Genomic DNA, 27640 nt, shown 5'->3' with positions numbered 1-27640 from the left:
AGTGCAATAAACTCTAGGCATTTCAATTCCTTTTCTTCCTTCATTCGTACCAACTCCATGTAGACTCTCTGGCAAATACTCAAAGAAACAAAAGTGATATCATAAATTCCTTGTTTCTGAAAATCCTGCAGTGCCAATACATCCGTTACCTTCAAGCCATTAATGTTCTTCAAGACATCAACGCAAACTTGGTCCAAACCGATTTCTCCTTCATGACCTGCAGCCACCTTCAGACGGACCGAGTCCTCTAATCCACGTGTTTTCTCCACCATTTTTACAGCAGATAAACACAATCGCCGCTCAATCGCACACTAGGGCCCCACAAGGGGGAACCCCAGTCACAACTGCCCTCCAAACAACACCAGCAGCAGAAAACCACCACTGATCTTGCCAAAAGGCCGAGAAGCGATAACCAGAATTGGTTTCAAACTACGGAGCCACCCAAGGATCCTGAAAAGTCCATTTGTGGAGATGAGCTCCTGGACTCCCGTTAAGAAGACATGTTGTCAACCTCTAGATCCCTTACATGCCTGCACTTTTCGGCTTGCTGCTGCTGCAATCCACGCGTCTTAGATCTGCATAACTCCACCTCTTTAAACACAGCACCTTCACCCCCTGCTGTTTCCACCCGCCTCAACACCGTTGGAAGGGAGGAGAACCAATTAAGGCGGGGGGTGGGGTGGAACGAGCAGCTGTCTACCCTTAGCAGGAGGGCTCCTGATTACATACCTCTCCTGCTGCTGCTGCTGCTGGCTGTCCAGCAGCAGACTGAAGGTGGCTGCTGCTGTGCACAGGTATATAAAGGCTCAGAGCCTATTATGACACGCGCAGCCAGCGTTCCATTGCCACATTCCATCTACTGCAGGCAGGATACCTGGCTGGCTGAATGTCGCTGAGAAGCTCACAGAGACCGCCATAAGCAACAGTTTAACAGAATGCCACAGACTAATCAACCAAACTTTTTGGGTTGGGTTCTCTTTTATAGTCTGCAGGCATTAAATGAAAGAAGTCAGTGTTCCAGCAGAAGGAGACAACGTTTCAGAAAAGGCATTGTAGCAAACCAAAAAAGAAATTTTAAGCGCAGCAGAGTAACCAGCGCACATACCTGTTAGCTCAGGTGAGTTTAAAAGGCTGCTGTTGATAACAAGGGCATTTGCTAAATAGATGGTGTGTGTGCAACAATATACTGAAAGGTCAATTATATTGTGCAGCTTATCTCACCACCTGTAGTTATTTAGGTGAAAGCTCCAAAATGCTTGCCTAATATGTCTGTTTATCCAAAAGGAAGTAAAAAGGGAGAGCTAGAAAGATAGCATTGCATCACATTACATGGCAATGCAATGCACAGTTGCTGAAGTTGAACCAAAATGAGCTTGTAATCTGGCTTCTGCAACTTTGAACATGAAAAATCCAATGAGGAGAAGAAAAGCAAAGCCAAAGAGTCCATCCCAAAATCCGACAAACAAGCAAAATGAACAAAAAACATTGAATTCAATTCTTTCTGATTTTAGAAACTGCATTAAAGAAGGGGTGCACCGGTCCTGGAGATACTGCAATACCAGGTCAATGCGTGGAGTGGACAGAGCAAGCTCTTTTTCCATCTCCCTGTTCTAAAAATCCATTTAATATATGGTCCCCAGATAGGGGACGTATCAGATATTAAACTGATAAGAACAGATTTTTTGATTGAATATATCTTTTATTAGCACAAAAAATAAGTTAACAGACAGTGTACAGTGCCGCAGCCCAGTACACACAGAATTCTACATCATATTTACATAGCATGAGGATACGACGCACTAACTAGACACATCACACCCCTATGCTACACAAAACACTCAATCTGAAAGAAAAAGCATGTCAATCAATACAGTACGACGAACTGTGATAAGGGATGGGGATTGGGAAAAAGGGGATGGGGGGGGGGGAAATCACAGGCCCGAAGCTTTATTGAAAGACAAGACACATAAGGGGAGAGGGGGAGGAGGGGTTTAGTCCTCATCCTCGTCCTCCGGACCGTCCATGATGGAATAGTCTCTGAGCAGGCTGTGGATCAGCCTGCGGCAGTCCTGGATGGACATCCTCTCCCTCCTCAAGATGAGCCGGTTCCTGGCGACCCAAACGGCATCCTTGAAGCAGTTCATAAGGCGCCAAGCCTCCTGGATGGCTCCGACGGTATGAACCCCAGGGAAGAGTCCGTAAAGCACAGAATGGTGCGATAGGCTCGCCCTGGGGACAGAGTTCCTCAGGTCGTCCTCAAGTGCAGTCAATAGGCGCTGTGCAAATCCGCAGTCCCAAAAAGTGTGCAAAGATGTTTCCTCCACGAAGGGGCACCTTGGGCAGTACCGGGTCTTGCACAGGTTCCGGGCATGCATGAATGACCGGACGGGCAGTCCGCCCTGAATCGCCATCCACGACAAGTCCTTGTGCCCGTTGGTCAGCCTGTCAGACGACACATTTGTCCACACAGTCTCCAGCGTGTCCTGGTGAAGTCCTGTGATGTTCTCCACGTCATCCTTGGCTCTGATTAGCTTGTGGATAGTTTTGGGCTTCCACAAGTCGGGCTTGAGTCCCTCCAGTTGATGCTCCCCCACAAATCGAACGACGTCTCCGTAGAACCATGGCGTCGTCCAGTTGTAGGGGAAGGAGCTGTCCCACTTGTCCCAGCCGAGTCGCCTCCAAAGAGGAAGCAGGAAGAAGCGAGACATGGACCTGCCCGCGGAGCCATTCTTGACTTGCAAAGTCCGGCGGACACAATCACACACAAAAGAGGATCGCAGGAGGGTGGGGATTTCTGGAACGCCCTTCCCACCCTTGCGAGGCTCCTTGTACATGACGGCCCGCCTGACTCTGTCCATCTTGGATCCCCAGACAAAGTGAAACACTGTCCTGGTAATGGCCCTGCACACAGTGACGTGTGGGGGCCAGGCCTGCGCCGTGTACTGCAAGACGGGCAGGACCTCATTACGCAGGACGAGTGCCTTACCCTCACAAGTGAGGTGTCTGAGGCTCCAGAGTCCGATCCGTTGCTTCACCTTGGCCAAGCGTTCTTGCCAGGACTTGAGGGCCGCTCCTTCCTTCCCAAATCAGACTCCCAGCACCTTGAGGAAATCCGGTTGAATGTTGAAGGGGAAGGGGGCGGAGGAGGCCGGCTGCCAATCCCCGAAGAGCATGGCTTCCGACTTCCTGCAGTTGACTTTGGCCCCTGAAGCCCGGCCGAACCTCTCACACGTCTGGACGAGGGCGTCGACTGAACCACGATCAGCGCAGAAGACGGTGACGTCGTCCATGTAGAGCGAGCACTTGACCTCGTGTCGTCCCGGACCCGGTGCGGTGATCCCTCTGATCTCTCCATTCTGCCGGATAGCCTCTGCGAAGAGTTCTATAACACAAACAAAAAGAAGAGGTGATAGAGGGCAGCCTTGTCTGACCCCAGAGAGGACAGGGAAGGGGTCAGTCTTCCAGCCGTTCACCAACACCGAGCTGTGGATATCAAAATACATCAGACGGACATACGAACAAAACATGTTACCCAAACCTAACCGGTGCAGAGCTCGGCCCATGAACTCGTGGGAAACCCGGTCGAAGGCCTTCTCCTGATCCAAGGAGACCAGGGCCGCGTGTGCGCGGCGGACCTTGATGTACTCGACCGTGTCCCGCACGAGAGCGAGGCTGTCTGCGATGCGACGTCCAGGGATGCCGCAGGTCTGGTCCGGGTGGATGATCCGTCCGATGACCGTCTTAAGTCGTGTCGCCATCGTCTTGGCCAGGATCTTGTAGTCCACGTTGAGCAGAGTGATGGGACGCCAATTCCTCAGGTCGCACCTCTCTCCCTTCCGCTTGTACAGGATCGTGACCATTCCTTCCCTCAAAGATGGAGGCATTCTACCCTCCACCACCATCTCCTCGTACAGGTCCAACAGGTCCGGACAGATGAGGTCTCCCAGCGCTACATAGAGCTCCGCTGGAAGACCATCACTGCCCGGGGTCCTGCCGGTCCTAAAGGATTTAGCGGCAGAGAGCAATTCGCCCACCATCAGAGGTTTGTCCAAGGCTGCCGTGCCTGCAGGATCAAGATGGTTAGTGATACCTGACAGGAACTTATCAGCAGCGTCGGGGTCGGTAGTCTTGTGGGAGTAGAGTTCGCTGTAGAAGTCGCTGACGACCCTCATCACGTCCTCCTTCCCACGTCGCATGTTTCCGCTCTCGTCTCGCAGCTCGTTCAGGGGCGTGTGACCGGCATGAAGTTTCCTGAAAAAGAATGAATTACATTTCTCACCCTTCTCCAGATTCTCCACTTTGGAACGGAAGACGATTCGCTTGGACTCCTCCTCAAAGTGCCTTTTCAGGCTCTTCTTGGTCTCCTCCAGCTCCTCCCTCACGTCCCAGCCGCAGTGAAGAAGGTCCTGCAGCGACCGCAGCTCGCGCTGCAGCCCTCTGAAGTCCCTCCTCTTCTCACACGCCTGTTGTCGACCCTTGGCCTGAAAGAAACAGCGAAACTCAAGTTTAACATATTCCCACCAATCAGAGACTGTTTGGAAGCTACCCTTGTAGGACTGCCACATTGCGTAGGCTGCTCTCAGCTCCTCCACGACTTCATCCTGAGCCAGCAGAGCACAATTCAGCTTCCAGGAGCCGGGGCCGGACGGAAAACCGTCGCCGAGGACACCTTGTAAGTGAATGGCTCTGTGGTCGGAGAAGAAGCAGGAGACCATCGAGTGCCTACTCTGCCTGACTGCCCGAGAGGTGAACACAAAGTCAATCCTGGAGCGGAGTGAGCCATCGGGTCGGCTCCACGAATAGTTCGTGGAGCCTCTCCCCATGGAGCCCACCACGTCCTGAAGAGAGGCCTCGGTTACCATCTCGATGAGCAGCTTGGACGTGATGTCCAACTTGGCAGATGTGCCAGAACTACGACCATCCTCCTCGATGGGGCAGTTGAAATCCCCAGCCATCACTAAGGTCCTGGTGGTGGCAAGCTGAAGCCGCAGGGTCTGGAAAAGCTCCAAACGCTCATTCTTCAGTGGGGACGCATACACGTTGATGAACCTGACAGGTTCTCCCGCCCAGTTGCCATCTACAACAAGAGCCCTGCCGCAGATGAGCTCCTGGACGGACTCAAGCGTGAATGCGCCCCCCCTGATCAGAATTGCGACCCCCGCAGACTTGCAGTCACCCCCACCGGACCAGTAGGATGGACCGTGGGACCACTCCCTGGCCAGATGTTTGAAGGACCTAGAGGAGGGAAGGGAACATTCCTGCAACATATAAACATCACACAACTGGGAAGTAAGGAAGGCATAAATAGTCTGACGTCTGAACTTGTCCTTGATGCTCCTGACATTAATGGAAAATAAGTTAATATTAGCCATCATGTAGGGAAAAAAGAAAAAGTTAGCGCAGGCAATACACCTTAGTTACCACTCCGGTCGGGTGGTCCTTCGTCGGTGTTGACTGCTGGTGACGGGATCACCAGCAGGCCCTCTTCCTCCATCTGGTCAAGCAGCGCGGCCTCGATCTCGGCGACCACCAGTTCCTCCTCTTCTGGCTCGGCCACCAGGGTCTCAACCATGTGCTCCATCTCTTCTGGCTCAGGGAGGGTATCCTCCTTTTCGCCTACGAAATCCAGAATCTTCTTTTTGGAGGATTCAGTAGCAGGGTTGTCCTCCACCTTCCTCTTTCCCCGGGTTGGAACTGGGGAGACAAGAAGGGGAAAATCCTCCTCGGAATAGATAGCGGCGGGTGGAGGAAAGGTTAATTCCACCGCTACCATGGTCTGGGGAGGGAGAGTGGCTGCCGGGGCAGGGGAAAGGACACCTGCTGAGGAGTAGGGGAAGGAGGAAGAGGAAGTGGAATCCTCAGCAGGGGTGGCCGGGGTGGGGGGGAATTGGACGGGGGTGGCAGGGGGAGGGATCGAGAGAGGGGTGACAGAACTCTTACCCTCCTTTGACTTTTTCTTCTGCTTCGGAGCTGCTGGGACCGTCGCTGGGGCTTTGGCCACCGACTCCTTGACCGCTTTGGCCTTGGTCGTCTCGGCCTTGGCCGCTGGGGCCTTGGTCGTCGCGTCCTTGACCTTCACAGGCCTGGTCGTCGGGGCCTTGTCCTCCGTAGCTGGGGTCGTCGCAACCACCGATGCCCAGGATCTCTCACGCTTGGGGCAATCCTTGTACAGATGAGCCGCCAGCCCACACAGGTTGCAGGATGTCTTCTTCGGGCAGTCCTTCGAGCTGTGTCCCGTCACTCGACAAATCCTGCAGGCATCCTCCTTGCAGTCCTTCATCTCGTGGCCGTTCTTGCCGCATCTCCTGCAGTTCCGCGGCATGTCCGGGTAATAGATGAGGCCGTAGGAGTTGCCCAGGGAGAATGTCGGGGGCAGGTGCCGAAGTCCGTCTGAGTACGCCAGGTCCCTGTGAAGTCTAACGGTCACCGACCACTTACCTGTCCAGAAGCCGAGTCCATTCAGGATGTGAGAGGGTTCCTTCACAACCAAACAGAAGCGTCTCAGGAAGGTACAGATGTCTTGGCCTGGGGTGTGCGGGTTGCGCATGGAGACCGTGATCCTCCTTTCGTCCCTCTGGATAGGGCAGCTACCTGTAAAGGCAGAGAAAGAATTATCCGGTCCTTTTGCGCTTACCATTTCCCAGAACCTCCTGCAGGTGTTCACAGTGGCGAAGGTGACGAAGAAGATCCCCGTCAAGAAGGTCTGGATGCTGAGGGTGTCCGACCTGGAGAAGCCTCGATCCAGCAGCATCTTCTGGCAGAACACGTCCGAGGACATATCCGGCACCCTCCCATCCACTTCCTTCAGCTTCAGGGCCACCGTCTGCCGCATCCATGGCTCCAGGGCTGGAGCTTCGTGGCGGGGCTTCTGGGGTCCCTTCTGCTGGCCAGTCGTGGAGGCAGAGTCCTTGGGGTCAGAATCGGCTCCTGGCTGGGCCCTCCTGGCTGTCCCCTGCTCCAGGCTCTTCTTTTCGGCCTTCCTCGCAGCGCTTGCCATGGCTTTCCTCCTGCAGTTACTTCTTGGAGCTGGATCTGGAACTCTTCCCGGAATGGGTGGAGCTATGCAGATTCTTCTCCCGTCGTGTTCTGGACAAATTCCCCGAAAGGTCTTTGTCTCGATGATTTTCTTCCTCGAAGATTCCACAGGACAGCCCGATTCTTCTCCGAGTCTTCGTCTTCTTCTGGATTCTTTAGAGCTTCTTCCTCCCACCGATATCCGCCTTCCTTCTCCGATGTCAGCTGGGCTCCGAAGCTCTTCTCCTTCCGAGTTCGATCGCTCTCGTCAAGTGTAGATCGTGATAAGAACAGATACTACACTTGATCTTAGCCAAAAGGCCGAGAAGCGATAACCAGAATTGGTTTCAAACTACGGAGCCACCCAAGGATCCTGAAAAGTCCATTTGTGGAGATGAGCTCCTGGACTCCCGTTAAGAAGACATGTTGTCAACCTCTAGATCCCTTACATGCCTGCACTTTTCGGCTTGCTGCTGCTGCAATCCACGCGTTTTAGATCTGCATAACTCCACCTCTTTAAACACAGCACCTTCACCCCCTGCTGTTCCCACCCGCCTCAACACCGTTGGAAGGGAGGAGAACCAATTAAGGCGGGGGGTGGGGTGGAACGAGCAGCTGTCTACCCTTAGCAGGAGGGCTCCTGATTACATACCTCTCCTGCTGCTGCTGCTGCTGGCTGTCCAGCAGCAGACTGAAGGTGGCTGCTGCTGTGCACAGGTATATAAAGGCTCAGAGCCTATTATGACACGCGCAGCCAGCGTTCCATTGCCACATTCCATCTACTGCAGGCAGGATACCTGGCTGGCTGAATGTCGCTGAGAAGCTCACAGAGACCGCCATAAGCAACAGTTTAACAGAATGCCACAGACTAATCAACCAAACTTTTTGGGTTGGGTTCTCTTTTATAGTCTGCAGGCATTAAATGAAAGAAGTCAGTGTTCCAGCAGAAGGAGACAACGTTTCAGAAAAGGCATTGTAGCAAACCAAAAAAGAAATTTTAAGCGCAGCAGAGTAACCAGCGCACATACCTGTTAGCTCAGGTGAGTTTAAAAGGCTGCTGTTGATAACAAGGGCATTTGCTAAATAGATGGTGTGTGTGCAACAATATACTGAAAGGTCAATTATATTGTGCAGCTTATCTCACCACCTGTAGTTATTTAGGTGAAAGCTCCAAAATGCTTGCCTAATATGTCTGTTTATCCAAAAGGAAGTAAAAAGGGAGAGCTAGAAAGATAGCATTGCATCACATTACATGGCAATGCAATGCACAGTTGCTGAAGTTGAACCAAAATGAGCTTGTAATCTGGCTTCTGCAACTTTGAACATGAAAAATCCAATGAGGAGAAGAAAAGCAAAGCCAAAGAGTCCATCCCAAAATCCGACAAACAAGCAAAATGAACAAAAAACATTGAATTCAATTCTTTCTGATTTTAGAAACTGCATTAAAGAAGGGGTGCACCGGTCCTGGAGATACTGCAATACCAGGTCAATGCGTGGAGTGGACAGAGCAAGCTCTTTTTCCATCTCCCTGTTCTAAAAATCCATTTAATATATGGTCCCCAGATAGGGGACGTATCAGATATTAAACTGATAAGAACAGATACTACACTTGATCTTAGCCAAAAGGCCGAGAAGCGATAACCAGAATTGGTTTCAAACTACGGAGCCACCCAAGGATCCTGAAAAGTCCATTTGTGGAGATGAGCTCCTGGACTCCCGTTAAGAAGACATGTTGTCAACCTCTAGATCCCTTACATGCCTGCACTTTTCGGCTTGCTGCTGCTGCAATCCACGCGTTTTAGATCTGCATAACTCCACCTCTTTAAACACAGCACCTTCACCCCCTGCTGTTCCCACCCGCCTCAACACCGTTGGAAGGGAGGAGAACCAATTAAGGCGGGGGGTGGGGTGGAACGAGCAGCTGTCTACCCTTAGCAGGAGGGCTCCTGATTACATACCTCTCCTGCTGCTGCTGCTGCTGGCTGTCCAGCAGCAGACTGAAGGTGGCTGCTGCTGTGCACAGGTATATAAAGGCTCAGAGCCTATTATGACACGCGCAGCCAGCGTTCCATTGCCACATTCCATCTACTGCAGGCAGGATACCTGGCTGGCTGAATGTCGCTGAGAAGCTCACAGAGACCGCCATAAGCAACAGTTTAACAGAATGCCACAGACTAATCAACCAAACTTTTTGGGTTGGGTTCTCTTTTATAGTCTGCAGGCATTAAATGAAAGAAGTCAGTGTTCCAGCAGAAGGAGACAACGTTTCAGAAAAGGCATTGTAGCAAACCAAAAAAGAAATTTTAAGCGCAGCAGAGTAACCAGCGCACATACCTGTTAGCTCAGGTGAGTTTAAAAGGCTGCTGTTGATAACAAGGGCATTTGCTAAATAGATGGTGTGTGTGCAACAATATACTGAAAGGTCAATTATATTGTGCAGCTTATCTCACCACCTGTAGTTATTTAGGTGAAAGCTCCAAAATGCTTGCCTAATATGTCTGTTTATCCAAAAGGAAGTAAAAAGGGAGAGCTAGAAAGATAGCATTGCATCACATTACATGGCAATGCAATGCACAGTTGCTGAAGTTGAACCAAAATGAGCTTGTAATCTGGCTTCTGCAACTTTGAACATGAAAAATCCAATGAGGAGAAGAAAAGCAAAGCCAAAGAGTCCATCCCAAAATCCGACAAACAAGCAAAATGAACAAAAAACATTGAATTCAATTCTTTCTGATTTTAGAAACTGCATTAAAGAAGGGGTGCACCGGTCCTGGAGATACTGCAATACCAGGTCAATGCGTGGAGTGGACAGAGCAAGCTCTTTTTCCATCTCCCTGTTCTAAAAATCCATTTAATATATGGTCCCCAGATAGGGGACGTATCAGATATTAAACTGATAAGAACAGATACTACACTTGATCTTAGCCAAAAGGCCGAGAAGCGATAACCAGAATTGGTTTCAAACTACGGAGCCACCCAAGGATCCTGAAAAGTCCATTTGTGGAGATGAGCTCCTGGACTCCCGTTAAGAAGACATGTTGTCAACCTCTAGATCCCTTACATGCCTGCACTTTTCGGCTTGCTGCTGCTGCAATCCACGCGTTTTAGATCTGCATAACTCCACCTCTTTAAACACAGCACCTTCACCCCCTGCTGTTCCCACCCGCCTCAACACCGTTGGAAGGGAGGAGAACCAATTAAGGCGGGGGGTGGGGTGGAACGAGCAGCTGTCTACCCTTAGCAGGAGGGCTCCTGATTACATACCTCTCCTGCTGCTGCTGCTGCTGGCTGTCCAGCAGCAGACTGAAGGTGGCTGCTGCTGTGCACAGGTATATAAAGGCTCAGAGCCTATTATGACACGCGCAGCCAGCGTTCCATTGCCACATTCCATCTACTGCAGGCAGGATACCTGGCTGGCTGAATGTCGCTGAGAAGCTCACAGAGACCGCCATAAGCAACAGTTTAACAGAATGCCACAGACTAATCAACCAAACTTTTTGGGTTGGGTTCTCTTTTATAGTCTGCAGGCATTAAATGAAAGAAGTCAGTGTTCCAGCAGAAGGAGACAACGTTTCAGAAAAGGCATTGTAGCAAACCAAAAAATAAATTTTAAGCGCAGCAGAGTAACCAGCGCACATACCTGTTAGCTCAGGTGAGTTTAAAAGGCTGCTGTTGATAACAAGGGCATTTGCTAAATAGATGGTGTGTGTGCAACAATATACTGAAAGGTCAATTATATTGGGCAGCTTATCTCACCACCTGTAGTTATTTAGGTGAAAGCTCCAAAATGCTTGCCTAATATGTCTGTTTATCCAAAAGGAAGTAAAAAGGGAGAGCTAGAAAGATAGCATTGCATCACATTACATGGCAATGCAATGCACAGTTGCTGAAGTTGAACCAAAATGAGCTTGTAATCTGGCTTCTGCAACTTTGAACATGAAAAATCCAATGAGGAGAAGAAAAGCAAAGCCAAAGAGTCCATCCCAAAATCCGACAAACAAGCAAAATGAACAAAAAACATTGAATTCAATTCTTTCTGATTTTAGAAACTGCATTAAAGAAGGGGTGCACCGGTCCTGGAGATACTGCAATACCAGGTCAATGCGTGGAGTGGACAGAGCAAGCTCTTTTTCCATCTCCCTGTTCTAAAAATCCATTTAATATATGATCCCCAGATAGGGGACGTATCAGATATTAAACTGATAAGAACAGATACTACACTTGATCTTAGCCAAAAGGCCGAGAAGCGATAACCAGAATTGGTTTCAAACTACGGAGCCACCCAAGGATCCTGAAAAGTCCATTTGTGGAGATGAGCTCCTGGACTCCCGTTAAGAAGACATGTTGTCAACCTCTAGATCCCTTACATGCCTGCACTTTTCGGCTTGCTGCTGCTGCAATCCACGCGTTTTAGATCTGCATAACTCCACCTCTTTAAACACAGCACCTTCACCCCCTGCTGTTCCCACCCGCCTCAACACCGTTGGAAGGGAGGAGAACCAATTAAGGCGGGGGGTGGGGTGGAACGAGCAGCTGTCTACCCTTAGCAGGAGGGCTCCTGATTACATACCTCTCCTGCTGCTGCTGCTGCTGGCTGTCCAGCAGCAGACTGAAGGTGGCTGCTGCTGTGCACAGGTATATAAAGGCTCAGAGCCTATTATGACACGTGCAGCCAGCGTTCCATTGCCACATTCCATCTACTGCAGGCAGGATACCTGGCTGGCTGAATGTCGCTGAGAAGCTCACAGAGACCGCCATAAGCAACAGTTTAACAGAATGCCACAGACTAATCAACCAAACTTTTTGGGTTGGGTTCTCTTTTATAGTCTGCAGGCATTAAATGAAAGAAGTCAGTGTTCCAGCAGAAGGAGACAACGTTTCAGAAAAGGCATTGTAGCAAACCAAAAAAGAAATTTTAAGCGCAGCAGAGTAACCAGCGCACATACCTGTTAGCTCAGGTGAGTTTAAAAGGCTGCTGTTGATAACAAGGGCATTTGCTAAATAGATGGTGTGTGTGCAACAATATACTGAAAGGTCAATTATATTGTGCAGCTTATCTCACCACCTGTAGTTATTTAGGTGAAAGCTCCAAAATGCTTGCCTAATATGTCTGTTTATCCAAAAGGAAGTAAAAAGGGAGAGCTAGAAAGATAGCATTGCATCACATTACATGGCAATGCAATGCACAGTTGCTGAAGTTGAACCAAAATGAGCTTGTAATCTGGCTTCTGCAACTTTGAACATGAAAAATCCAATGAGGAGAAGAAAAGCAAAGCCAAAGAGTCCATCCCAAAATCCGACAAACAAGCAAAATGAACAAAAAACATTGAATTCAATTCTTTCTGATTTTAGAAACTGCATTAAAGAAGGGGTGCACCGGTCCTGGAGATACTGCAATACCAGGTCAATGCGTGGAGTGGACAGAGCAAGCTCTTTTTCCATCTCCCTGTTCTAAAAATCCATTTAATATATGGTCCCCAGATAGGGGACGTATCAGATATTAAACTGATAAGAACAGATACTACACTTGATCTTAGCCAAAAGGCCGAGAAGCGATAACCAGAATTGGTTTCAAACTACGGAGCCACCCAAGGATCCTGAAAAGTCCATTTGTGGAGATGAGCTCCTGGACTCCCGTTAAGAAGACATGTTGTCAACCTCTAGATCCCTTACATGCCTGCACTTTTCGGCTTGCTGCTGCTGCAATCCACGCGTTTTAGATCTGCATAACTCCACCTCTTTAAACACAGCACCTTCACCCCCTGCTGTTCCCACCCGCCTCAACACCGTTGGAAGGGAGGAGAACCAATTAAGGCGGGGGGTGGGGTGGAACGAGCAGCTGTCTACCCTTAGCAGGAGGGCTCCTGATTACATACCTCTCCTGCTGCTGCTGCTGCTGGCTGTCCAGCAGCAGACTGAAGGTGGCTGCTGCTGTGCACAGGTATATAAAGGCTCAGAGCCTATTATGACACGCGCAGCCAGCGTTCCATTGCCACATTCCATCTACTGCAGGCAGGATACCTGGCTGGCTGAATGTCGCTGAGAAGCTCACAGAGACCGCCATAAGCAACAGTTTAACAGAATGCCACAGACTAATCAACCAAACTTTTTGGGTTGGGTTCTCTTTTATAGTCTGCAGGCATTAAATGAAAGAAGTCAGTGTTCCAGCAGAAGGAGACAACGTTTCAGAAAAGGCATTGTAGCAAACCAAAAAAGAAATTTTAAGCGCAGCAGAGTAACCAGCGCACATACCTGTTAGCTCAGGTGAGTTTAAAAGGCTGCTGTTGATAACAAGGGCATTTGCTAAATAGATGGTGTGTGTGCAACAATATACTGAAAGGTCAATTATATTGTGCAGCTTATCTCACCACCTGTAGTTATTTAGGTGAAAGCTCCAAAATGCTTGCCTAATATGTCTGTTTATCCAAAAGGAAGTAAAAAGGGAGAGCTAGAAAGATAGCATTGCATCACATTACATGGCAATGCAATGCACAGTTGCTGAAGTTGAACCAAAATGAGCTTGTAATCTGGCTTCTGCAACTTTGAACATGAAAAATCCAATGAGGAGAAGAAAAGCAAAGCCAAAGAGTCCATCCCAAAATCCGACAAACAAGCAAAATGAACAAAAAACATTGAATTCAATTCTTTCTGATTTTAGAAACTGCATTAAAGAAGGGGTGCACCGGTCCTGGAGATACTGCAATACCAGGTCAATGCGTGGAGTGGACAGAGCAAGCTCTTTTTCCATCTCCCTGTTCTAAAAATCCATTTAATATATGGTCCCCAGATAGGGGACGTATCAGATATTAAACTGATAAGAACAGATACTACACTTGATCTTAGCCAAAAGGCCGAGAAGCGATAACCAGAATTGGTTTCAAACTACGGAGCCACCCAAGGATCCTGAAAAGTCCATTTGTGGAGATGAGCTCCTGGACTCCCGTTAAGAAGACATGTTGTCAACCTCTAGATCCCTTACATGCCTGCACTTTTCGGCTTGCTGCTGCTGCAATCCACGCATTTTAGATCTGCATAACTCCACCTCTTTAAACACAGCACCTTCACCCCCTGCTGTTCCCACCCGCCTCAACACCGTTGGAAGGGAGGAGAACCAATTAAGGCGGGGGGTGGGGTGGAACGAGCAGCTGTCTACCCTTAGCAGGAGGGCTCCTGATTACATACCTCTCCTGCTGCTGCTGCTGCTGGCTGTCCAGCAGCAGACTGAAGGTGGCTGCTGCTGTGCACAGGTATATAAAGGCTCAGAGCCTATTATGACACGCGCAGCCAGCGTTCCATTGCCACATTCCATCTACTGCAGGCAGGATACCTGGCTGGCTGAATGTCGCTGAGAAGCTCACAGAGACCGCCATAAGCAACAGTTTAACAGAATGCCACAGACTAATCAACCAAACTTTTTGGGTTGGGTTCTCTTTTATAGTCTGCAGGCATTAAATGAAAGAAGTCAGTGTTCCAGCAGAAGGAGACAACGTTTCAGAAAAGGCATTGTAGCAAACCAAAAAAGAAATTTTAAGCGCAGCAGAGTAACCAGCGCACATACCTGTTAGCTCAGGTGAGTTTAAAAGGCTGCTGTTGATAACAAGGGCATTTGCTAAATAGATGGTTTGTGTGCAACAATATACTGAAAGGTCAATTATATTGGGCAGCTTATCTCACCACCTGTAGTTATTTAGGTGAAAGCTCCAAAATGCTTGCCTAATATGTCTGTTTATCCAAAAGGAAGTAAAAAGGGAGAGCTAGAAAGATAGCATTGCATCACATTACATGGCAATGCAATGCACAGTTGCTGAAGTTGAACCAAAATGAGCTTGTAATCTGGCTTCTGCAACTTTGAACATGAAAAATCCAATGAGGAGAAGAAAAGCAAAGCCAAAGAGTCCATCCCAAAATCCGACAAACAAGCAAAATGAACAAAAAACATTGAATTCAATTCTTTCTGATTTTAGAAACTGCATTAAAGAAGGGGTGCACCGGTCCTGGAGATACTGCAATACCAGGTCAATGCGTGGAGTGGACAGAGCAAGCTCTTTTTCCATCTCCCTGTTCTAAAAATCCATTTAATATATGGTCCCCAGATAGGGGACGTATCAGATATTAAACTGATAAGAACAGATACTACACTTGATCTTAGCCAAAAGGCCGAGAAGCGATAACCAGAATTGGTTTCAAACTACGGAGCCACCCAAGGATCCTGAAAAGTCCATTTGTGGAGATGAGCTCCTGGACTCCCGTTAAGAAGACATGTTGTCAACCTCTAGATCCCTTACATGCCTGCACTTTTCGGCTTGCTGCTGCTGCAATCCACGCGTTTTAGATCTGCATAACTCCACCTCTTTAAACACAGCACCTTCACCCCCTGCTGTTCCCACCCGCCTCAACACCGTTGGAAGGGAGGAGAACCAATTAAGGCGGGGGGTGGGGTGGAACGAGCAGCTGTCTACCCTTAGCAGGAGGGCTCCTGATTACATACCTCTCCTGCTGCTGCTGCTGCTGGCTGTCCAGCAGCAGACTGAAGGTGGCTGCTGCTGTGCACAGGTATATAAAGGCTCAGAGCCTATTATGACACGCGCAGCCAGCGTTCCATTGCCACATTCCATCTACTGCAGGCAGGATACCTGGCTGGCTGAATGTCGCTGAGAAGCTCACAGAGACCGCCATAAGCAACAGTTTAACAGAATGCCACAGACTAATCAACCAAACTTTTTGGGTTGGGTTCTCTTTTATAGTCTGCAGGCATTAAATGAAAGAAGTCAGTGTTCCAGCAGAAGGAGACAACGTTTCAGAAAAGGCATTGTAGCAAACCAAAAAAGAAATTTTAAGCGCAGCAGAGTAATCAGCGCACATACCTGTTAGCTCAGGTGAGTTTAAAAGGCTGCTGTTGATAACAAGGGCATTTGCTAAATAGATGGTGTGTGTGCAACAATATACTGAAAGGTCAATTATATTGGGCAGCTTATCTCACCACCTGTAGTTATTTAGGTGAAAGCTCCAAAATGCTTGCCTAATATGTCTGTTTATCCAAAAGGAAGTAAAAAGGGAGAGCTAGAAAGATAGCATTGCATCACATTACATGGCAATGCAATGCACAGTTGCTGAAGTTGAACCAAAATGAGCTTGTAATCTGGCTTCTGCAACTTTGAACATGAAAAATCCAATGAGGAGAAGAAAAGCAAAGCCAAAGAGTCCATCCCAAAATCCGACAAACAAGCAAAATGAACAAAAAACATTGAATTCAATTCTTTCTGATTTTAGAAACTGCATTAAAGAAGGGGTGCACCGGTCCTAGAGATACTGCAATACCAGGTCAATGCGTGGAGTGGACAGAGCAAGCTCTTTTTCCATCTCCCTGTTCTAAAAATCCATTTAATATATGATCCCCAGATAGGGGACGTATCAGATATTAAACTGATAAGAACAGATACTACACTTGATCTTAGCCAAAAGGCCGAGAAGCGATAACCAGAATTGGTTTCAAACTACGGAGCCACCCAAGGATCCTGAAAAGTCCATTTGTGGAGATGAGCTCCTGGACTCCCGTTAAGAAGACATGTTGTCAACCTCTAGATCCCTTACATGCCTGCACTTTTCGGCTTGCTGCTGCTGCAATCCACGCGTTTTAGATCTGCATAACTCCACCTCTTTAAACACAGCACCTTCACCCCCTGCTGTTCCCACCCGCCTCAACACCGTTGGAAGGGAGGAGAACCAATTAAGGCGGGGGGTGGGGTGGAACGAGCAGCTGTCTACCCTTAGCAGGAGGGCTCCTGATTACATACCTCTCCTGCTGCTGCTGCTGCTGGCTGTCCAGCAGCAGACTGAAGGTGGCTGCTGCTGTGCACAGGTATATAAAGGCTCAGAGCCTATTATGACACGCGCAGCCAGCGTTCCATTGCCACATTCCATCTACTGCAGGCAGGATACCTGGCTGGCTGAATGTCGCTGAGAAGCTCACAGAGACCGCCATAAGCAACAGTTTAACAGAATGCCACAGACTAATCAACCAAACTTTTTGGGTTGGGTTCTCTTTTATAGTCTGCAGGCATTAAATGAAAGAAGTCAGTGTTCCAGCAGAAGGAGACAACGTTTCAGAAAAGGCATTGTAGCAAACCAAAAAAGAAATTTTAAGCGCAGCAGAGTAACCAGCGCACATACCTGTTAGCTCAGGTGAGTTTAAAAGGCTGCTGTTGATAACAAGGGCATTTGCTAAATAGATGGTGTGTGTGCAACAATATACTGAAAGGTCAATTATATTGTGCAGCTTATCTCACCACCTGTAGTTATTTAGGTGAAAGCTCCAAAATGCTTGCCTAATATGTCTGTTTATCCAAAAGGAAGTAAAAAGGGAGAGCTAGAAAGATAGCATTGCATCACATTACATGGCAATGCAATGCACAGTTGCTGAAGTTGAACCAAAATGAGCTTGTAATCTGGCTTCTGCAATTTTGAACATGAAAAATCCAATGAGGAGAAGAAAAGCAAAGCCAAAGAGTCCATCCCAAAATCCGACAAACAAGCAAAATGAACAAAAAACATTGAATTCAATTCTTTCTAATTTTAGAAACTGCATTAAAGAAGGGGTGCACCGGTCCTGGAGATACTGCAATACCAGGTCAATGCGTGGAGTGGACAGAGCAAGCTCTTTTTCCATCTCCCTGTTCTAAAAATCCATTTAATATATGGTCCCCAGATAGGGGACGTATCAGATATTAAACTGATAAGAACAGATACTACACTTGATCTTAGCCAAAAGGCCGAGAAGCGATAACCAGAATTGGTTTCAAACTACGGAGCCACCCAAGGATCCTGAAAAGTCCATTTGTGGAGATGAGCTCCTGGACTCCCGTTAAGAAGACATGTTGTCAACCTCTAGATCCCTTACATGCCTGCACTTTTCGGCTTGCTGCTGCTGCAATCCACGCGTTTTAGATCTGCATAACTCCACCTCTTTAAACACAGCACCTTCACCCCCTGCTGTTCCCACCCGCCTCAACACCGTTGGAAGGGAGGAGAACCAATTAAGGCGGGGGGTGGGGTGGAACGAGCAGCTGTCTACCCTTAGCAGGAGGGCTCCTGATTACATACCTCTCCTGCTGCTGCTGCTGCTGGCTGTCCAGCAGCAGACTGAAGGTGGCTGCTGCTGTGCACAGGTATATAAAAGGCTCAGAGCCTATTATGACACACGCAGCCAGCGTTCCATGCCACATTCCATCTACTGCAGGCAGGATACCTGGCTGGCTGAATGTCGCTGAGAAGCTCACAGAGACCGCCATAAGCAACAGTTTAACAAAATGCCACAGACTAATCAACCAAACTTTTTGGGTTGGGTTCTCTTTTATAGTCTGCAGGCATTAAATGAAAGAAGTCAGTGTTCCAGCAGAAGGAGACAACGTTTCAGAAAAGGCATTGTAGCAAACCAAAAAAGAAATTTTAAGCGCAGCAGAGTAACCAGCGCACATACCTGTTAGCTCAGGTGAGTTTAAAAGGCTGCTGTTGATAACAAGGGCATTTGCTAAATAGATGGTGTGTGTGCAACAATATACTGAAAGGTCAATTATATTGTGCAGCTTATCTCACCACCTGTAGTTATTTAGGTGAAAGCTCCAAAATACTTGCCTAATATGTCTGTTTATCCAAAAGGAAGTAAAAAGGGAGAGCTAGAAAGATAGCATTGCATCACATTACATGGCAATGCAATGCACAGTTGCTGAAGTTGAACCAAAATGAGCTTGTAATCTGGCTTCTGCAACTTTGAACATGAAAAATCCAATGAGGAGAAGAAAAGCAAAGCCAAAGAGTCCATCCCAAAATCCGACAAACAAGCAAAATGAACAAAAAACATTGAATTCAATTCTTTCTGATTTTAGAAACTGCATTAAAGAAGGGGTGCACCGGTCCTGGAGATACTGCAATACCAGGTCAATGCGTGGAGTGGACAGAGCAAGCTCTTTTTCCATCTCCCTGTTCTAAAAATCCATTTAATATATGGTCCCCAGATAGGGGACGTATCAGATATTAAACTGATAAGAACAGATACTACACTTGATCTTAGCCAAAAGGCCGAGAAGCGATAACCAGAATTGGTTTCAAACTACGGAGCCACCCAAGGATCCTGAAAAGTCCATTTGTGGAGATGAGCTCCTGGACTCCCGTTAAGAAGACATGTTGTCAACCTCTAGATCCCTTACATGCCTGCACTTTTCGGCTTGCTGCTGCTGCAATCCACGCGTTTTAGATCTGCATAACTCCACCTCTTTAAACACAGCACCTTCACCCCCTGCTGTTCCCACCCGCCTCAACACCGTTGGAAGGGAGGAGAACCAATTAAGGCGGGGGTGGGGTGGAACGAGCAGCTGTCTACCCTTAGCAGGAGGGCTCCTGATTACATACCTCTCCTGCTGCTGCTGCTGCTGGCTGTCCAGCAGCAGACTGAAGGTGGCTGCTGCTGTGCACAGGTATATAAAGGCTCAGAGCCTATTATGACACGCGCAGCCAGCGTTCCATTGCCACATTCCATCTACTGCAGGCAGGATACCTGGCTGGCTGAATGTCGCTGAGAAGCTCACAGAGACCGCCATAAGCAACAGTTTAACAGAATGCCACAGACTAATCAACCAAACTTTTTGGGTTGGTTCTCTTTTATAGTCTGCAGGCATTAAATGAAAGAAGTCTGTGTTCCAGCAGAAGGAGACAACGTTTCAGAAAAGGCATTGTAGCAAACCAAAAAAGAAATTTTAAGCGCAGCAGAGTAACCAGCGCACATACCTGTTAGCTCAGGTGAGTTTAAAAGGCTGCTGTTGATAACAAGGGCATTTGCTAAATAGATGGTGTGTGTGCAACAATATACTGAAAGGTCAATTATATTGTGCAGCTTATCTCACCACCTGTAGTTATTTAGGTGAAAGCTCCAAATTGCTTGCCTAATATGTCTGTTTATCCAAAAGGAAGTAAAAAGGGAGAGCTAGAAAGATAGCATTGCATCACATTACATGGCAATGCAATGCACAGTTGCTGAAGTTGAACCAAAATGAGCTTGTAATCTGGCTTCTGCAACTTTGAACATGAAAAATCCAATGAGGAGAAGAAAAGCAAAGCCAAAGAGTCCATCCCAAAATCCGACAAACAAGCAAAATGAACAAAAAACATTGAATTCAATTCTTTCTGATTTTAGAAACTGCATTAAAGAAGGGGTGCACCGGTCCTGGAGATACTGCAATACCAGGTCAATGCGTGGAGTGGACAGAGCAAGCTCTTTTTCCATCTCCCTGTTCTAAAAATCCATTTAATATATGGTCCCCAGATAGGGGACGTATCAGATATTAAACTGATAAGAACAGATACTACACTTGATCTTAGCCAAAAGGCCGAGAAGCGATAACCAGAATTGGTTTCAAACTACGGAGCCACCCAAGGATCCTGAAAAGTCCATTTGTGGAGATGAGCTCCTGGACTCCCGTTAAGAAGACATGTTGTCAACCTCTAGATCCCTTACATGCCTGCACTTTTCGGCTTGCTGCTGCTGCAATCCACGCGTTTTAGATCTGCATAACTCCACCTCTTTAAACACAGCACCTTCACCCCCTGCTGTTCCCACCCGCCTCAACACCGTTGGAAGGGAGGAGAACCAATTAAGGCGGGGGGTGGGGTGGAACGAGCAGCTGTCTACCCTTAGCAGGAGGGCTCCTGATTACATACCTCTCCTGCTGCTGCTGCTGCTGGCTGTCCAGCAGCAGACTGAAGGTGGCTGCTGCTGTGCACAGGTATATAAAGGCTCAGAGCCTATTATGACACGCGCAGCCAGCGTTCCATTGCCACATTCCATCTACTGCAGGCAGGATACCTGGCTGGCTGAATGTCGCTGAGAAGCTCACAGAGACCGCCATAAGCAACAGTTTAACAGAATGCCACAGACTAATCAACCAAACTTTTTGGGTTGGGTTCTCTTTTATAGTCTGCAGGCATTAAATGAAAGAAGTCAGTGTTCCAGCAGAAGGAGACAACGTTTCAGAAAAGGCATTGTAGCAAACCAAAAAAGAAATTTTAAGCGCAGCAGAGTAACCAGCGCACATACCTGTTAGCTCAGGTGAGTTTAAAAGGCTGCTGTTGATAACAAGGGCATTTGCTAAATAGATGGTGTGTGTGCAACAATATACTGAAAGGTCAATTATATTGTGCAGCTTATCTCTCCACCTGTAGTTATTTAGGTGAAAGCTCCAAAATGCTTGCCTAATATGTCTGTTTATCCAAAAGGAAGTAAAAAGGGAGAGCTAGAAAGATAGCATTGCATCACATTACATGGCAATGCAATGCACAGTTGCTGAAGTTGAACCAAAATGAGCTTGTAATCTGGCTTCTGCAACTTTGAACATGAAAAATCCAATGAGGAGAAGAAAAGCAAAGCCAAAGAGTCCATCCCAAAATCCGACAAACAAGCAAAATGAACAAAAAACATTGAATTCAATTCTTTCTGATTTTAGAAACTGCATTAAAGAAGGGTGCACCGGTCCTGGAGATACTGCAATACCAGGTCAATGCGTGGAGTGGACAGAGCAAGCTCTTTTTCCATCTCCCTGTTCTAAAAATCCATTTAATATATGGTCCCCAGATAGGGGACGTATCAGATATTAAACTGATAAGAACAGATACTACACTTGATCTTAGCCAAAAGGCCGAGAAGCGATAACCAGAATTGGTTTCAAACTACGGAGCCACCCAAGGATCCTGAAAAGTCCATTTGTGGAGATGAGCTCCTGGACTCCCGTTAAGAAGACATGTTGTCAACCTCTAGATCCCTTACATGCCTGCACTTTTCGGCTTGCTGGCTGCTGCAATCCACGCGTTTTAGATCTGCATAACTCCACCTCTTTAAACACAGCACCTTCACCCCCTGCTGTTCCCACCCGCCTCAACACCGTTGGAAGGGAGGAGAACCAATTAAGGCGGGGGGTGGGGTGGAACGAGCAGCTGTCTACCCTTAGCAGGAGGGCTCCTGATTACATACCTCTCCTGCTGCTGCTGCTGCTGGCTGTCCAGCAGCAGACTGAAGGTGGCTGCTGCTGTGCACAGGTATATAAAGGCTCAGAGCCTATTATGACACGCGCAGCCAGCGTTCCATTGCCACATTCCATCTACTGCAGGCAGGATACCTGGCTGGCTGAATGTCGCTGAGAAGCTCACAGAGACCGCCATAAGCAACAGTTTAACAGAATGCCACAGACTAATCAACCAAACTTTTTGGGTTGGGTTCTCTTTTATAGTCTGCAGGCATTAAATGAAAGAAGTCAGTGTTCCAGCAGAAGGAGACAACGTTTCAGAAAAGGCATTGTAGCAAACCAAAAAAGAAATTTTAAGCGCAGCAGAGTAACCAGCGCACATACCTGTTAGCTCAGGTGAGTTTAAAAGGCTGCTGTTGATAACAAGGGCATTTGCTAAATAGATGGTGTGTGTGCAACAATATACTGAAAGGTCAATTATATTGTGCAGCTTATCTCACCACCTGTAGTTATTTAGGTGAAAGCTCCAAAATGCTTGCCTAATATGTCTGTTTATCCAAAAGGAAGTAAAAAGGGAGAGCTAGAAAGATAGCATTGCATCACATTACATGGCAATGCAATGCACAGTTGCTGAAGTTAAACCAAAATGAGCTTGTAATCTGGCTTCTGCAACTTTGAACATGAAAAATCCAATGAGGAGAAGAAAAGCAAAGCCAAAGAGTCCATCCTAAAAATCCGACAAACAAGCAAAATGAACAAAAAACATTGAATTCAATTCTTTCTGATTTTAGAAACTGCATTAAAGAAGGGGTGCACCGGTCCTGGAGATACTGCAATACCAGGTCAATGCGTGGAGTGGACAGAGCAAGCTCTTTTTCCATCTCCCTGTTCTAAAAATCCATTTAATATATGGTCCCCAGATAGGGGACGTATCAGATATTAAACTGGTAAGAACAGATACTACACTTGATCTTAGCCAAAAGGCCGAGAAGCGATAACCAGAATTGGTTTCAAACTACGGAGCCACCCAAGGATCCTGAAAGTCCATTTGTGGAGATGAGCTCCTGGACTCCCGTTAAGAAGACATGTTGTCAACCTCTAGATCCCTTACATGCCTGCACTTTTCGGCTTGCTGCTGCTGCAATCCACGCGTTTTAGATCTGCATAACTCCACCTCTTTAAACACAGCACCTTCACCCCCTGCTGTTCCCACCCGCCTCAACACCGTTGGAAGGGAGGAGAACCAATTAAGGCGGGGGGTGGGGTGGAACGAGCAGCTGTCTACCCTTAGCAGGAGGGCTCCTGATTACATACCTCTCCTGCTGCTGCTGCTGCTGGCTGTCCAGCAGCAGACTGAAGGTGGCTGCTGCTGTGCACAGGTATATAAAGGCTCAGAGCCTATTATGACACGCGCAGCCAGCGTTCCATTGCCACATTCCATCTACTGCAGGCAGGATACCTGGCTGGCTGAATGTCGCTGAGAAGCTCACAGAGACCGCCATAAGCAACAGTTTAACAGAATGCCACAGACTAATCAACCAAACTTTTTGGGTTGGGTTCTCTTTTATAGTCTGCAGGCATTAAATGAAAGAAGTCAGTGTTCCAGCAGAAGGAGACACGTTTCAGAAAAGGCATTGTAGCAAACCAAAAAAGAAATTTTAAGCGCAGCAGAGTAACCAGCGCACATACCTGTTAGCTCAGGTGAGTTTAAAAGGCTGCTGTTGATAACAAGGGCATTTGCTAAATAGATGGTGTGTGTGCAACAATATACTGAAAGGTCAATTATATTGTGCAGCTTATCTCACCACCTGTAGTTATTTAGGTGAAAGCTCCAAAATGCTTGCCTAATATGTCTGTTTATCCAAAAGGAAGTAAAAAGGGAGAGCTAGAAAGATAGCATTGCATCACATTACATGGCAATGCAATGCACAGTTGCTGAAGTTGAACCAAAATGAGCTTGTAATCTGGCTTCTGCAACTTTGAACATGAAAAATCCAATGAGGAGAAGAAAAGCAAAGCCAAAGAGTCCATCCCAAAATCCGACAAACAAGCAAAATGAACAAAAAACATTGAATTCAATTCTTTCTGATTTTAGAAACTGCATTAAAGAAGGGGGTGCACCGGTCCTGGAGATACTGCAATACCAGGTCAATGCGTGGAGTGGACAGAGCAAGCTCTTTTTCCATCTCCCTGTTCTAAAAATCCATTTAATATATGGTCCCCAGATAGGGGACGTATCAGATATTAAACTGATAAGAACAGATACTACACTTGATCTTAGCCAAAAGGCCGAGAAGCGATAACCAGAATTGGTTTCAAACTACGGAGCCACCCAAGGATCCTGAAAAGTCCATTTGTGGAGATGAGCTCCTGGACTCCCGTTAAGAAGACATGTTGTCAACCTCTAGATCCCTTACATGCCTGCACTTTTCGGCTTGCTGCTGCTGCAATCCACGCGTTTTAGATCTGCATAACTCCACCTCTTTAAACACAGCACCTTCACCCCCTGCTGTTCCCACCCGCCTCAACACCGTTGGAAGGGAGGAGAACCAATTAAGGCGGGGGGTGGGGTGGAACGAGCAGCTGTCTACCCTTAGCAGGAGGGCTCCTGATTACATACCTCTCCTGCTGCTGCTGCTGCTGGCTGTCCAGCAGCAGACTGAAGGTGGCTGCTGCTGTGCACAGGTCTATAAAGGCTCAGAGCCTATTATGACACGCGCAGCCAGCGTTCCATTGCCACATTCCATCTACTGCAGGCAGGATACCTGGCTGGCTGAATGTCGCTGAGAAGCTCACAGAGACCGCCATAAGCAACAGTTTAACAGAATGCCACAGACTAATCAACCAAACTTTTTTGGGTTGGGTTCTCTTTTATAGTCTGCAGGCATTAAATGAAAGAAGTCAGTGTTCCAGCAGAAGGAGACAACGTTTCAGAAAAGGCATTGTAGCAAACCAAAAAAGAAATTTTAAGCGCAGCAGAGTAACCAGCGCACATACCTGTTAGCTCAGGTGAGTTTAAAAGGCTGCTGTTGATAACAAGGGCATTTGCTAAATAGATGGTGTGTGTGCAACAATATACTGAAAGGTCAATTATATTGTGCAGCTTATCTCACCACCTGTAGTTATTTAGGTGAAAGCTCCAAAATGCTTGCCTAATATGCCTGTTTATCCAAAAGGAAGTAAAAAGGGAGAGCTAGAAAGATAGCATTGCATCACATTACATGGCAATGCAATGCACAGTTGCTGAAGTTGAAACCAAAATGAGCTTGTAATCTGGCTTCTGCAACTTTGAACATGAAAAATCAATGAGGAGAAGAAAAGCAAAGCCAAAGAGTCCATCCCAAAATCCGACAAACAAGCAAAATGAACAAAAAACATTGAATTCAATTCTTTCTGATTTTAGAAACTGCATTAAAGAAGGGGTGCACCGGTCCTGGAGATACTGCAATACCAGGTCAATGCGTGGAGTGGACAGAGCAAGCTCTTTTTCCATCTCCCTGTTCTAAAAATCCATTTAATATATGGTCCCCAGATAGGGGACGTATCAGATATTAAACTGATAAGAACAGATACTACACTTGAATCTTAGCCAAAAGGCCGAGAAGCGATAACCAGAATTGGTTTCAAACTACGGAGCCACCCAAGGATCTGAAAAGTCCATTTGTGGAGGATGAGCTCCTGGACTCCCGTTAAGAAGACATGTTGTCAACCTCTAGATCCCTTACATGCCTGCACTTTTCGGCTTGCTGCTGCTGCAATCCACGCGTTTTAGATCTGCATAACTCCACCTCTTTAAACACAGCACCTTCACCCCCTGCTGTTCCCACCCGCCTCAACACCGTTGGAAGGGAGGAGAACCAATTAAGGCGGGGGGTGGGGTGGAACGAGCAGCTGTCTACCCTTAGCAGGAGGGCTCCTGATTACATACCTCTCCTGCTGCTGCTGCTGGCTGTCCAGCAGCAGACTGAAGGTGGCTGCTGCTGTGCACAGGTATAATAAAGGCTCAGAGCCTATTATGACACGCGCAGCCAGCGTTCCATTGCCACATTCCATCTACTGCAGGCAGGATACCTGGCTGGCTGAATGTCGCTGAGAAGCTCACAGAGACCGCCATAAGCAACAGTTTAACAGAATGCCACAGACTAATCAACCAAACTTTTTGGGTTGGGTTCTCTTTTATAGTCTGCAGGCATTAAATGAAAGAAGTCAGTGTTCCAGCAGAAGGAGACAACGTTTCAGAAAAGGCATTGTAGCAAACCAAAAAATAAAATTTTAAGCGCAGCAGAGTAACCAGCGCACATACCTGTTAGCTCAGGTGAGTTTAAAAGGCTGCTGTTGATAACAAGGGCATTTGCTAAATAGATGGTGTGTGTGCAACAATATACTGAAAGGTCAATTATATTGTGCAGCTTATCTCACCACCTGTAGTTATTTAGGTGAAAGCTCCAAAATGCTTGCCTAATATGTCTGTTTATCCAAAAGGAAGTAAAAAGGGAGAGCTAGAAAGATAGCATTGCATCACATTACATGGCAATGCAATGCACAAGTTGCTGAAGTTGAACCAAAATGAGCTTGTAATCTGGCTTCTGCAACTTTGAACATGAAAAATCCAATGAGGAGAAGAAAAGCAAAGCCAAAGAGTCCATCCCAAAATCCGACAAACAAGCAAAATGAACAAAAAACATTGAATTCAATTCTTTCTGATTTTAGAAACTGCATTAAAGAAGGGGTGCACCGGTCCTGGAGATACTGCAATACCAGGTCAATGCGTGGAGTGGACAGAGCAAGCTCTTTTTCCATCTCCCTGTTCTAAAAATCCATTTAATATATGGTCCCCAGATAGGGGACGTATCAGATATTAAACTGATAAGAACAGATTTTGCGTTTATATTAAAATATCGTAGTCTTTATCTTTTCTTCAGAGCTTTAAAATAACATCTTCCATAGGTGATAGTTCATATACTCAGGGCTCTTTTCTTTCCAAGCTTCTTCATATCCATTAGGTAGTACATATAAATTTCACTTAATGCCAGTCTTATACAATCCTTGACTTCTATATAGTCTCTTTTAAACAACAATATGTTCTGGTCTTCCATAGAGCACTTTTAACACAACTCAAAGTGCACCATAAAACTCTCTCTTTTTCTTTCGTCATGTTTGGTAAAATCCCATATAAAACCACTTCATGGCTTAAAAAATTAAGACCAGATAAAAATTTTAAAAGCTCACCACAGTCTTTCCACACTTGCTGTGCAAAATCACAATTCCAAATAAGGTGCATAGTAGTCTCATCATTATTGCACTGATGCCTCGGGCAGGTTTGTATAGTGCTAAGTCTTCTTTTATACTGGAAATTCACGAGTCGGTAAACATTCCTGCACAATCATCCAAGCTAAGTCTTTATGTTGATTCATCAGGTAAGGTGCATTTGTTAAATTCCATATTTTAGTGACTCTGCTATATGAATAATGGCTTATGGGCGTCAAAGTTTCTTTCTTTTTTAATTGCTGCAGCAGCTTCCTTGCATTCTTCAATGTCTCCATCTCAAAAGAATCTAGGCCATATAATCTGATAACTTTCTCCAGGATGGCATATTGTTGTGGAGGGGATAACAACAC

At 46.9% G+C, this 27640-nt stretch overlaps 15 non-coding genes and 2 pseudogenes across 15 annotated transcripts; all 17 read right to left on the bottom strand.

Moving 5' to 3' along the window:
* Nucleotides 1-1525: 1525 nt before the first annotated feature.
* On the bottom strand, nt 1526-1718 carry LOC141252359 (U2 spliceosomal RNA). The gene has a single exon (XR_012313787.1). It is a non-coding gene; the product is annotated as a U2 spliceosomal RNA (small nuclear RNA).
* Nucleotides 1719-7247: 5529 nt separating this feature from the next.
* Nucleotides 7248-7347, bottom strand: LOC141252362 (U2 spliceosomal RNA; annotated as a pseudogene).
* Nucleotides 7348-8462: 1115 nt separating this feature from the next.
* Nucleotides 8463-8653, bottom strand: LOC141252352 (U2 spliceosomal RNA). Its single transcript, XR_012313780.1, has one exon. It is a non-coding gene; the product is annotated as a U2 spliceosomal RNA (small nuclear RNA).
* A 1115-nt stretch (nt 8654-9768) lies between these two features.
* Nucleotides 9769-9959, bottom strand: LOC141252351 (U2 spliceosomal RNA). Its single transcript, XR_012313779.1, has one exon. It is a non-coding gene; the product is annotated as a U2 spliceosomal RNA (small nuclear RNA).
* Nucleotides 9960-11074: 1115 nt separating this feature from the next.
* On the bottom strand, nt 11075-11265 carry LOC141252355 (U2 spliceosomal RNA). Its single transcript, XR_012313783.1, has one exon. It is a non-coding gene; the product is annotated as a U2 spliceosomal RNA (small nuclear RNA).
* A 1115-nt stretch (nt 11266-12380) lies between these two features.
* On the bottom strand, nt 12381-12571 carry LOC141252350 (U2 spliceosomal RNA). The gene has a single exon (XR_012313778.1). It is a non-coding gene; the product is annotated as a U2 spliceosomal RNA (small nuclear RNA).
* A 1115-nt stretch (nt 12572-13686) lies between these two features.
* LOC141252365 (U2 spliceosomal RNA) lies at nt 13687-13877 on the bottom strand. Its single transcript, XR_012313791.1, has one exon. It is a non-coding gene; the product is annotated as a U2 spliceosomal RNA (small nuclear RNA).
* A 1115-nt stretch (nt 13878-14992) lies between these two features.
* LOC141252364 (U2 spliceosomal RNA) lies at nt 14993-15183 on the bottom strand. Its single transcript, XR_012313790.1, has one exon. It is a non-coding gene; the product is annotated as a U2 spliceosomal RNA (small nuclear RNA).
* Nucleotides 15184-16298: 1115 nt separating this feature from the next.
* LOC141252357 (U2 spliceosomal RNA) lies at nt 16299-16489 on the bottom strand. Its single transcript, XR_012313785.1, has one exon. It is a non-coding gene; the product is annotated as a U2 spliceosomal RNA (small nuclear RNA).
* Nucleotides 16490-17604: 1115 nt separating this feature from the next.
* On the bottom strand, nt 17605-17795 carry LOC141252363 (U2 spliceosomal RNA). The gene has a single exon (XR_012313789.1). It is a non-coding gene; the product is annotated as a U2 spliceosomal RNA (small nuclear RNA).
* Nucleotides 17796-18910: 1115 nt separating this feature from the next.
* LOC141252360 (U2 spliceosomal RNA) lies at nt 18911-19101 on the bottom strand. Its single transcript, XR_012313788.1, has one exon. It is a non-coding gene; the product is annotated as a U2 spliceosomal RNA (small nuclear RNA).
* A 1113-nt stretch (nt 19102-20214) lies between these two features.
* LOC141252349 (U2 spliceosomal RNA) lies at nt 20215-20405 on the bottom strand. The gene has a single exon (XR_012313777.1). It is a non-coding gene; the product is annotated as a U2 spliceosomal RNA (small nuclear RNA).
* A 1114-nt stretch (nt 20406-21519) lies between these two features.
* Nucleotides 21520-21710, bottom strand: LOC141252353 (U2 spliceosomal RNA). Its single transcript, XR_012313781.1, has one exon. It is a non-coding gene; the product is annotated as a U2 spliceosomal RNA (small nuclear RNA).
* Nucleotides 21711-22827: 1117 nt separating this feature from the next.
* LOC141252356 (U2 spliceosomal RNA) lies at nt 22828-23018 on the bottom strand. The gene has a single exon (XR_012313784.1). It is a non-coding gene; the product is annotated as a U2 spliceosomal RNA (small nuclear RNA).
* A 1114-nt stretch (nt 23019-24132) lies between these two features.
* Nucleotides 24133-24323, bottom strand: LOC141252354 (U2 spliceosomal RNA). Its single transcript, XR_012313782.1, has one exon. It is a non-coding gene; the product is annotated as a U2 spliceosomal RNA (small nuclear RNA).
* Nucleotides 24324-25439: 1116 nt separating this feature from the next.
* LOC141252358 (U2 spliceosomal RNA) lies at nt 25440-25631 on the bottom strand. The gene has a single exon (XR_012313786.1). It is a non-coding gene; the product is annotated as a U2 spliceosomal RNA (small nuclear RNA).
* Nucleotides 25632-26746: 1115 nt separating this feature from the next.
* On the bottom strand, nt 26747-26921 carry LOC141252361 (U2 spliceosomal RNA; annotated as a pseudogene).
* Between the last annotated feature and the right edge of the window lie 719 nt (nt 26922-27640).

The sequence above is a fragment of the Phyllobates terribilis genome, unplaced genomic scaffold (genome assembly GCF_046119375.1).
Source record: "Phyllobates terribilis strain yellow unplaced genomic scaffold, ASM4611937v1 Scaffold_8668__1_contigs__length_27639, whole genome shotgun sequence".
Taxonomy (NCBI): Eukaryota; Metazoa; Chordata; class Amphibia; order Anura; family Dendrobatidae; genus Phyllobates; species Phyllobates terribilis.
This window is presented reverse-complemented; position numbering and strand designations above follow the sequence as displayed.